Source organism: Pinus tabuliformis, chromosome 5_2, assembly GCF_031772625.1.
Source record: "Pinus tabuliformis cultivar Carrire ecotype Pingquan chromosome 5_2, CPIR1, whole genome shotgun sequence".
NCBI lineage: Eukaryota > Viridiplantae > Streptophyta > Pinopsida > Pinales > Pinaceae > Pinus > Pinus tabuliformis.
The window spans coordinates 910,172,663-910,181,981 of record NC_142306.1 but is presented as its reverse complement, the minus strand read 5'-3'; positions in this window follow the sequence as shown (position 1 = coordinate 910,181,981).

Genomic DNA, 9,319 nt, shown 5'->3' with positions numbered 1-9,319 from the left:
TGATGCTTTTATTTTTCCTGAATATATATCGCAGCCCAGATGGATGAAACCAGATTCGAGGTCTTCAATCTCGTTCGATCTTCACTCAAGGTACAAGTCGATCCATGTGAGAGTTGTTCTGGAGTCGAACATGGAAAGACATCACCTGATTACCAGCTAATGATGTAAGCTGTTAACAGGCGCAAGAGGAATCACCGATAATGATGATAACCCTCAAGGTACTACAGTACAATTCACGTGGTGTGAATAAGGGACTTGGCATCGAACACCACGCAAAATCTTTCGATCGAAGGCCATTGGTGTAAACCTGTCGCCAGAAGTGAGAAACTTGCCATTGAGGTATGCAAGCTTCAAAGTACTGAAAGGGTTGTTCCTAAATCGACTTCTTGGTTAATGAGCTGATGTCGACAAGAAGTAATCCATCATAGGAGGGCCTTAGGGAATCCCACATCAATGACACAGAACAGAGCAAATGATTTTAATGGAGGTGAAAACGATCTGGTGATATAAGGTTCAGGGTGGCAGTCATGAAAGAATGGAGCGTAAATGTATTGTAGTGGGTGAGACACAGGTAAATTCTCTGAGCGACTTCTCTTGAACATATCAGTGACACTGACATGATGGATTGGTAGCATTAACCCCATATATGGATGGTGTGATGGAACCATGGTGATGTGACCAGTGAATGGAACAACCCAACCCAACTCGGATGCGGAGTGAAAGTGTCATGTTAAAGAGCGACTTGCTACCAACAAAGTTTCTTCAAGTTTTCTTCCCAATTTTTCCCCAGTCATTGCTGACCAGTACCTCTTTATTTTTTTCAAGCTTGAGGAGGATAACATATGCTTGTTCTATAATTCGCCCTTCGGGCAAACCCATCGCTATGTTTTAACAAGCCTAGCGATAGTGAAACTCATTCTTGTCTGTTATCGACAAGTTTGTCGCTATTCGGTTTTAACGAGTTTAACAACAAAGATAACTCGGTCCTTTTCAATTTTAGAGAGTCTGAAAAGGGACGTAAAGGAAACTCCAAAAATCCTTTTTCGTCACATAATCCCTTGAGTCTGAAAAGGTATAAAACAATACAAAAGGGATGAATTTTCGGTATTTTTAACGAACCGAACAAAACAAGCACTCGATCTTTTTGTGTAATAATCCCTCAGGCCCAAAAAGATTAAAATCTAAAGGAGGGATAGCACTTCCAGTCACTTTAACGAGCTGGAGAGGCCAATGGCTCGGCAATCTTTTCAGATTTTACGAGTCAGTTGAAAAGAGCTTAAAGGAGACTCGTTTTTTGAGGAACGAGTGATAGATTCGGGTAGCAGCTGATTCCAGGTAAGGTTTGGAATATTCCAATCATGACAGTGTTACAAGGATGGCTAACAGGATCACTCTTCGCAGCTATTCCTCAAAAGGGGTAAACAATCCAATGGAGGTGAATGATCGGCCAATATAGAGTGGAGGTGATGATGAGAACATGACCAAGGCTTTAAAGGCTGAAGTACTACATTCATGATGGTTATTTACTGGAATTTGGTTCATGTTTTATTTTAAAATGAGTTTAAACTCTGGAGGAACATTTGCTCATTGCTTATGTTTATTTTTTAACGATCTTGAAGTCTGCGTTAAAACTGCTGGATCCAGTCTTATAATAAGGATGTCTCATATAAAAACGACATTTTTTCAAAGCTTTGCCCCACATCCTTTCTTTATGCAAGTTAGGAAACGACCAATCCTACGAGTTTAAAGGGTTAGAGGACCTACAAATTTAAAAAAATAAATAGCCGCTCTTCACTTGCATGCAGAAAGGTTTACATGCCCCAGGTATAGCGAAGTAGAGTTTCCAAGTTACCCCTCAATTTTTCAGAAAAAACATTTGCTTTATCGGGAAAGGCCTACCTTTTCAAGTTACCCCTCAATTTTCAAACAAAACATTTGCTCTATCGGGAAAGGCTTACCTTAACAGAGGTATCTTATTCCAGTCTAATCCCATTTTCTGAAACGGACAGGTGTGTCAGACTAGTCATATATCCTCCGCAGAAACCTACCCTATACCTAAGGTTTTCCTGCTAAAGCAGACCAGGGTGCATGCCCCCTGGGTTTCAGTCACATCCTCCGAATCACTCGCGCTAATTAGGAGGATAGACTGGGATTGATGAGACATTCCTTACATGAAAAGACCATTTAGGGTTGGTATATGACTATTTTCTATGTGTGAACCGGGAAATGAAAGCTGGTCTACGAGCTTGACCACCCTTCCTTCGTGTGGAAAACACATTACTCTAAAGAGTGATGAGACAATGGCTCCCATGCAATAAATATAGTCTCGTCCAAGGAGTAGATTATAATCCAAGGGTCCTTGGACTACCATTATGTTCATGTGAATGATTTTCCTTTTCAATGTTATGGGCACATTGGGAAGGATCCCTAACGGTCGATTGGTTCCTTTGTCAAAGCCTGTTAGATTTCTCATCTCAGGCAAAAGCGATGGGGAATCAAGCGCTTTCCAAGCAGTTGAGGAAAGGATACTCACAGAAGCCCCTTCATCTATGATGGTACCAGCCATGACCATTCTATATATTTGAGCAATGATTCGAAATGGTACACTAGCTGGTAAACGGGGTCTGCCTAGCAGATTCCAGTCAAAGGAAACAACCAGGTTGGTTGGAGGTGGGACCGAATAGACGGTCGGATACGACTCAGACGAACTTCCTTCCTACGGTAAAGGAACGGGTAGATTGCCCCCATGTTCATCGGAGTTTGTGCTTACGAAAAGAATTTGGACGGTGTCATCCTTGTTCTCTTCGGTGATTGTATCATCCAAAGATAGATCCTCTAAAGGCAAGACCAAGTCAACTGCCACCTCGACCTTTTGACTTTCGTCTGGTGTGGATTCAAATGGTTTATCTTCAATGATAGATGCTTTGGCCGACCATAAAGGCATGTCAGCCGGATTTTCAACCAGTGACGGACTCGGCAAGAGTTTCTTATATCCAGGAGGAATCCATAACGGTGAAACCGGACGGTCGTCCAAAACTCTTTTAGCCTTGTCTAAGAAGGGACAACGGTGGATGGCATGATCGCCTTCACACAGTTTACAAGGAAATTTACACTTTCCTTTTTGTCCATGGGCTTCACTTTCACTAGTTGATGGTGTACTTTCAACATGATCATCAGAGGTTGACGACACCAAGTTGTGCAAACGAGGAGACCAGTCCCTTAAGATCTGAGGGATGCAGGGACAATCTCGGTGATAGTGGTCTCCATTGCAAATGACACATGGCAATTTAGGCATGGTCGGTGCAGTGTGTGGATTTTCACTAGATGATGTTTGGCTCCCCTTTTTCGCTTTTGGCTCCTTTTTCTTCTTTTCTTTCTTCTTCTTCTCCTTCTTCTTCTCAATTACTTGATTTTTGGTTTTACCAGCTTCATCAAGCAAAGAGGAAGGAGGAGAGGAGGAATTAGATGAAGTAGAAGTTTGGGGGGCGGCTCTAGCATCATTTAGTTGTTGATTCGACTGTTCAGGAGCTACGGTATTCTGAACGACAGAAGTCGAGAAAAGCCATACGGGCAAACCAATCGTCAATCTAGGAAGTGACAATGTGGCCATGTGGGGTGCACCAACATCTCCCCAAGAGGAGAAGGGACTAGGATTTCCTCCAAGAGGAACCCCTTGGTTAGTGGACTCCATTTTTCTCAACTCAAGATCAACATAGGAAAGGTGATATTATTCCGTCTAAAATAAATTTTAGACGCTTTGACACAACTTGTTTTTTCAATTTTTAAGAGTCAAGAAAAAACAAAATATGACTCTAGTCGCCTTCGATTTTTAATGAGCCTGAAGTGACAAGTGCTCAAATGGACCTTTTCTGTTAAGGAGTCTAAAAAGGAACGAAAGGGACTACTCTAGAAATCTAGACAGAGGGATTACTAAACCAATCACAAAACTACAGAATACTTTTTACAGTACGACAGTCAATCTTCCCGAATGCTGTGTTCATTGCATTGCGATCGATAGGGCTGCAGACACAGCTTCCTATGGATAAAGGATAAAGCCTATTGTGGTCTCCCAATATATACTCTACGGTATGTGGGAGCACAAGTTCGTATTGGCACTTGTCGTCTCAAAGTGGAGGAATCACCCAACCAACAATGAAAGCAACAGTTACCACGTTTTATGACGCCGGAACACGTCTCTAACCTAGACTTCTAAATGTTGCGCGTTAGGTTCCAAAGCATTTTTAGATTCATTAAATTTATTTTATAGTTGATCTTGCTTAAGAAATTTTCCTTTCAGGTTCACCGCGTGATGTAGATGTACAATTCCTAAAATGCAGTCTAAGATGATAAACAGTCGTTTAATCTGCTTTCAGCAATGAAAATCCTAGCTAAGGAAAGAGAGATGGCGTTCTTTCAACAAAGAGCAAAGAGCACACACTATATGCACTGTCCTAAATCAAACCAACAAACAGTCTAAATGCAAATGCAAATGCATGTATTTGTTTTCAGCCTTCTTAATGTGTAAATGATAAAAAGAAAGCTAAGCGCAAATCTGAATTATTTTTCAAAGCGACAATTACTAACAAGTTTCTTTTCAAGACAAAATGAGGACAATGACAACACTTTGCTATTCGAAATTGAAAACTTGCTTTCGACACTTGAAAAAACTACTAATTCAAATCAGATACAAGAGTAACAGTGTAGTCGACTATCAAGAACAATCGGATTCTCTTCTATGACTGAAAACGACACTTGCAACACTTTCAAATCAAGAAACGACAATACAATTACGCTACTTCTTTGCAAAGGAGAACTGAAAATGACTTAAAATACACAAAAACATTTACAGTTGTTTGAACAATAGAGGCGGAATAACAGCAAGGAAGGGGGTTTCAACAGAGGTGTACTGACTACAGGCAGCAAAACTCTTGAATAGATCTGGAAAGAGTGAACACAAAAACCAAAATTTAGGAACAAGGCCTTGTTTGATCAGCGCACCTGTAACATAGTGAAACTAAAATGCAGCGTACCTACTACACTCGGGAAGTGCGATGCATTTGAAGTTCACAGAACAAACAGTGCGCTGGGCTAGGGACGAGACTTTGACTGGGTTTCGGGTCACATTTTGCAATTCAGTTCAAGGGTTTAGGCCGAGCAAATGGCAATCAGTAAATCAATCACAGGGGTAGATCTAAAGAGGTTACTAGGGCCACCACAAGGGCAATTAGAGAGCTTGTAAATCAATTGTTCAATTCATAAAAAAAACCCAGAGATTGACTGAAGCAACATCAATCTACTTTGCATTCGTAAAACAAACGTAGTTCGAAGGCTAGCTGGCTTGGCTTCAGGCTCTGTCTGTAAGTTTATGAAGTAAACAAATGTAGATAAACAAACAATCTATTTTCTCCCCAGTGGAGTCGCCATTTTGTTACCAGGAATAGTGTCTATGCAGAACTGCTAATCCCACTAAGGGGTGGTAGCAACCTTAGAAAAAAACAGAGTAAAGCTATTATTGTATTCCTTTATGACTAAATAGATAAGAGAAGAATGGAGAGACCAACCTCAATCTTGTGCTTGGTTCCTCACTTTGATTCCTCTCTCTTCTGATAGACTCTTGCTACTTGCTCCCTTGCCAGCCCAGCTTCAAAGAATACCTGTGGAATCAAAGCAGCACAAGACTATACGAGAACAAAGATCTAATAGCATAAACAATATAAGATCATATGTATATTGACCACATACAAACATATATCATAAAATATGCAAGGACATGGAGGAAAACTTGAATAACTTTATTGATATCAAGAAAAGTACAAGGGAGGATTACAACCAATTGTTCTGACCCAGCAGCATCCTCTCAGCCAGAAGCCCTTCTTCACCTCATGAAAAGCTTAGATCACCCAACACTATGATGTAGCACCAAGAACCAGCAGCACTTCCTTACAAGATACAAAATTCCAGCCTCTGGATCTCTGGGATGAGGGATCCATATATAGATGTTTGCAAGGGGGGTGAGTCAGCTTTTGAGATTTGATTAGTGTCCTCTCTCTAATAGTTCTTGAATCCACTTGGAGATTGATGATCTCTTACTCATCCCTGGGCGAATGCAGAGAGGCAAGTGTCACAGGAGAAGTTTCTAGAAGATTCCTTGCTTCTCCACCTTGCAGATTGACCCTGCCATTTGTCCACTCTCGCCCATCGCACCCCATAGAAGGAATTTTCAACATGCATCGCACCTACTGTGTGTACTTAGGTGGGATGCAGCGTACTTTGACCATGGAGTAGGTGAAATGGTCCAGTTTTTACCAGTTCTGAGTAGTTTTTCATGGAGAACTTCTGGGAGAAGATGTAATCAGTTGACCTTGTTCTTTTAGGGGTCGGAACAACACTTTTAGGGACTTAAGAGCCCTTGGTTTATGGACATTTATGATTGGGGTTGCAGTGCCCAAAAATGTCTATAACACCAAGGATAGGAGAAAACCATGTTTAAACTCATTGTATCTTCATTGGAAAATGAATACTTTGTTGGACTTGGTATTGAGGGACAAATGAGTGGATAAATACAATATCTTCGCTTCTATGGAGGATTTCAAGAGGATGTTTAAGAATTAAGGCTTTTCCTAGATAGAAATAACTCTGGTCTGGTGCATGTGGAGAGCCATGTAGCCCATGACATAGATGGTGGGGACCTGATGGATCCTCCTAGCTCCAGTGCACAGGTTCTAGCTAATATTTCGTCACCTAACAATGATCAGTGAATATGGCTAGTGACTGGCATAGCCTGACGATTTTCTTATACTTCTAGTTTTGTCTTTTGCATGTTTCATGCTAGCCTCTTTCTATTTGAATAATGGTTGCATATATTAGTCATGACCCTATGTTTTATGGGGTGTTTTTGGAACGTATCATTGGGACTCTAGTTATCTCATATATTTCTTATGTTATTTGTTAATGGATGTATGTGACATACATCTCTTTTGTGGAAGAAGATGGTGTTTTTGTGCCAACTTTGTTGGGTTCTTTTCATATATGTTGGCTATCAATGAAGTAGGTTTTTGGATGGATGTGGCCTGACAATCTCCAAGTGCATATTAGAATTCCAGGAGTGATGTAATTTCTAGATATGTTATGAGTTTCTTGGGGACTTATTGTGTGGGTGTTAGAGTTAGTAGACATCCCTTTTGTAGATTTTAACCCTATACAGAAACTACATGCAAATGAATTCTTAAAATAGAAAAATATACAATGGCAAGAATAGAAAACAAATATAAACGGAGATTTCCACTGGATCCCAAAACCGGGACTACCAAATTGATTTTTTCATTATATTCTTTTCAATGTTACAATACATATATATACATGTTGAAGCATTCATAAACCACCCCAATCCATAAACCTGGATTAGAACATAATAGTAGTTCCCTTGACCGGATCTACAAAATACAATGGGAAAAAAACGATCATGCCCAAAACCATGGGTAGGTTCTCCCGCCATCTTTGTCTCTTCCCCCCATCCTTGGGTCTGCATAAATAAATAAACAAATAAATAAAAAATAATTAAAAAAAAAAAAAAAAAAAAAAAACTGGGGTGTTGGCCCAAACCTTATGTAGGGGAGCTACTGCCCACCTGCAAAGGCCCCAGCAGGGGGGGCTGTTTCCCCCCTTGTGACCCCTTCTCTATGCGCTAGATGCAACGTACATCACGTGACACTAGTCGTGGAAATAATATAACACACATCCAACGCCTTTGTGGACAATTTCATATGTTTTTGTGTCTAGAATTCCTGAGGATGTCAACAAGCAATATTTGGCTTGATCCACATGTATTTTGTTCGAAAGATTCTTTTGTTTCTCCTGGGTGATGATGCTTAAATTCATATCCATGTAAATCAGTTTCTATGAGTAATATAAAGTTTTTCAATTCAAAAAAAAATTCCAAAGTTTCATGATAAATGTGTACTACTTCTATTTTTTATTAAAATAAATTTGTTTTCATATTTTTCCAATTTGTGAGATTAAAATTTTCATTTATCCAAATAAAGTGATGTGACATAAATAACCACATTTATAACCATTTTTTCATATTGGTTAGAATTAAAAAAATAATTAAAAGTTAAATAAATTAAATTTATGTGAGTGATTGCTTTAATTGGCATATTAATTAGCATTAAAACTTGACAAAATCATTGCTTCTAGTTTCATTGTAATAAAGCTTTACAATTCGTCTCATTGCCTTAGCCACTAGTAGTTTCAAGTATACTCATAGTTTCAATTGTCACAAAGCTTAGCAAACTATCTCGCCACCTTAACCTTGACTTACCACATTGTAATATACATTGTGCTTTTCTCATTGCTTCATAGCTTAGCCTCCTCCCTAACCAACTCCTCATATACTAGTTTCCTTACCATTACTATGGTGATTTAGGTGGGTTATATCTCTATTTGCCCAAACTTTTTTCATTCTAGGATCAAAATGAGTGGCCCGAGTCAAACAGAAAAGGGAGGAGCCAAGGTCCAATGGAGACATGGACAAAGGATTATTTAAGGGTGAATGAAACCCCTCTAATGGACTCCACACTACTAAAATTCACATCTAGAGGGTGGTTATGATCCCCCTATCGGTCATCATATTCATTGTGTAAGAAAAAACTAGGAATCATAAATTATGGAGTCAAACTATTGTAAAAATAATTAATCCTTTTCTAGTATAAAAAAATATCAATACATACCAATGTAAATACTTATGTTTGATTGGGTAGGAGCACCTAATTCCCCACTTAAATTAAGCTATAGAATAATTTCTTATGTAGAGCTATTTTTCCTGCAATGCCTCTAGATTTTGTGTTTCTACCTTAATCATAGTTATCTTAGACATGGAAGGAACTTACATTTTCCATATTCAAAAGCAAAAGGAAGAAGTAAGTATCAAATAATTTACTCCTCCTTACTATTTGTGGCCTTGTGTGTGGTAGTTATAAAAAAGAAGGTAAGATTGTAATCAGCATTTACATTATTTCCAAATTGAGTCTATTATTGTTGTCATTCTTCTTTTTATTGGCTATGAAATCATCTTTGTATTGCAGCTTGATTAATTCCTTTTCCATGGATAAAAACATTACAAATTATCTAACCATACACACCCAAGTTTGATCCTTGTAACATCACAATAGGAACAACGAGATTGCATTGTTTTATTAAAATCTTCACCTGTAGATACTATATTTTAGAGTCAAATTATTTGTTAATGTTCCATATAGAAAGTATAAAGGTTATTAATGTTATCATGTTTAGCTTTGGAAACAAGTTTCACTATGTAATC